Source organism: Bison bison, unplaced genomic scaffold, assembly GCF_000754665.1.
Source record: "Bison bison bison isolate TAMUID 2011002044 unplaced genomic scaffold, Bison_UMD1.0 scf7180017864038, whole genome shotgun sequence".
Taxonomy (NCBI): domain Eukaryota; kingdom Metazoa; phylum Chordata; class Mammalia; order Artiodactyla; family Bovidae; genus Bison; species Bison bison.
Genome location: NW_011494610.1, coordinates 551,584 through 553,790, shown reverse-complemented (window position 1 = coordinate 553,790; position 2,207 = coordinate 551,584). Strand labels below are relative to the sequence as shown.

Genomic DNA, 2,207 nt, shown 5'->3' with positions numbered 1-2,207 from the left:
CGTGTGCGCGCGGGGTTGCGCATGCCCGGTGCGGGGCGCGGCCTTCTCTTGACTACCGTCGAGCGCAGGCCCGGTCAGCCGGGGCGGCAGGAGGTGGGCTCGGGGCCGACGGCTCCGCACCGCCGCCTGCGGTCTGAGCACGACCCGCCGATAATAGCCCTTGTGGGGCTCCTCTGTAGGCTCGGGCCTCACATTCCACGTCTCCTTCTCGAAACGTGAAGTCGCTCGCCTTCGGGTCCTCAGCTAATCGGTGGCGCAGTCAGGATTCGAACCCGGGCCGAGGCGGCCTGCCTCACCGGGCTCTCTGCGCGGCGCTGGGTGGCGAACCGAACGCGCTGTCCCGCGTCGCCGCCGCCTCGCGGCCTCTTGACAGCATCCTCGAGGAGTCTCGTTGTTACTTGACATTCCCCCTACACACACCCGTTTTAATAGCGCGGATCCGGGCCTAGGAAACGGGGAAAGCGACCGAGCCCGCGGTTACCCTGGCAACTAGCGACCGAGCCAGCGTCCCAACCGGCTGGTTCTCCGTCTATGGAACCTGGGCACCTTCTGCACCCCGACGGCTCGCCGGGAGGGGTTTTTTTTATGACGGCGTTTCCCCAGTTTCAGCCTTTCGCGTTGCACTTTTACATCCATGTACCCATCTGAACAGCTATTTATTTACCAAATGTTACTTTTTCTTCTTTAAACTGACTTTTCCCCCCTCTTTTAAAAATACATTTGTTTAAGGTGGAAGCGTAAATCACCGTTTAATGGAAAGCCAATTCTTTAATGCTCATAAAGAAATAAATACTTACGTATTAAAGTAAACAGTGCGTCCTGATTCCTCCTGAAATTATTCTGCGTTCCACGCTTTGGGAAACGCTGCGCTAGGAATGTGGGGTTAATTGTGGTCCTTCCTTTTAGCGCTGTGCACAGAATTTCCCCCTGAGACTTAGCGGACTCCATGAAACACCCTAGGGTCTTCGGGGGTAATAACGTTAAAAGCTTTCTCGTTGTAAACCGTTCTCATCATTAACTTACGCGGGATAGTCTCAGAGAAACTTTGCGCTCAAGAGCACCCGGTGTGTCTCCTCGGTTTTCTTGTGGCATTGTGGTGTGGTACCTACCAGATAGTTCCAGAAAAATGTTTTGCAAACGCCGGTGGATCTGCTTTGTGACAGCTCTAGATTTCATGTTTTGCGTATGAGTCAGTCTGGGTATGAAAACTAACTGGTGTTGACTTTTCCAAAACAGTAAAGCCCAAACTTTGCTTTGTGAATATTGGAAATCACTGCAGTATGTCGACATCAGTTTCTTCCTCCATTCTGGTTTCTTTGCCTTTGCTTTAACTTGTCTATCCCCCTCCAGATACGTTTTTGAAACCTCCGACAGTCTTAACGTAAAACATAGAAACGGTGATTTTCCTTGTAGACTGTGCTGGAGAAGGCCCAGAGGAAGAATTTTTCTAGGTGCAGGTTGTTGAATGGCCCAGGCCTCTGAACACCACGGGTTGAAGGAGGCATTGACAAATTAACTTACGCCTTAGTTAACATTGTGTTCTATTTGTAGTCTGTTCATAAGCTCTGTTTTTGTGTATGAGAGAGCAGATTTACTTTAACTCACTGAGAGAGAACTCAGAAAAGTCAGCATAGGCCTTTCAAGGGCTTTTTCCTCAAAAGGCTGTGTAAAAAATCCTTATTCCCTGGGAGTACTTTGTGCAGGGACAATGTAGAATTTTTGAAAGGCTAAGGTAATTTTTTCACATTTCAAAGCAGCAGTCCTGTGTGGAGAAGAAATGAGAATTTTATTTTATTCCAGTCAATTTCAGAACTTCAGTAAATGGAACCTCATCTACCAGTGTTCAAAAGCTAAGAATAAACATTTTTTGGAAAGGCTTTGGAAGTCTGATGAGAAAGAGCACCTGACGGTTTGAAACTTCCTTTTAAGTATCCATTGCAAGCATTCGTTCTCCATCGCCTGCAGATGGCAGTGCCTTTGTACAGCTTATTGCTGTTGAGCAAATTATTGGAATTCAGTTGTGCTTTTAAGAATGGAAAACCTTAGGGTGGGATGATTTGAGAGACTAGCATTGAAACATGTATATTATCATATGTGAAATAGATCGCCAGTCCAGGTTCGATGCGTAAGACAGGGTGCTCAAGGCTGGTGCACTGGGATGACCCTGAGGGATGGGATGGGGAGGGAGGTGGGAGGGGGGGTCAGGA

General features: G+C 48.8%; 1 protein-coding gene across 2 annotated transcripts in view; it reads left to right on the top strand.

Annotated features, from left to right (window-relative positions):
* Positions 1 to 2,207, top strand: part of NCOA5 (nuclear receptor coactivator 5) — a 28,647-nt gene that overhangs the window by 336 nt on the left and 26,104 nt on the right. The window lies entirely within an intron of this gene.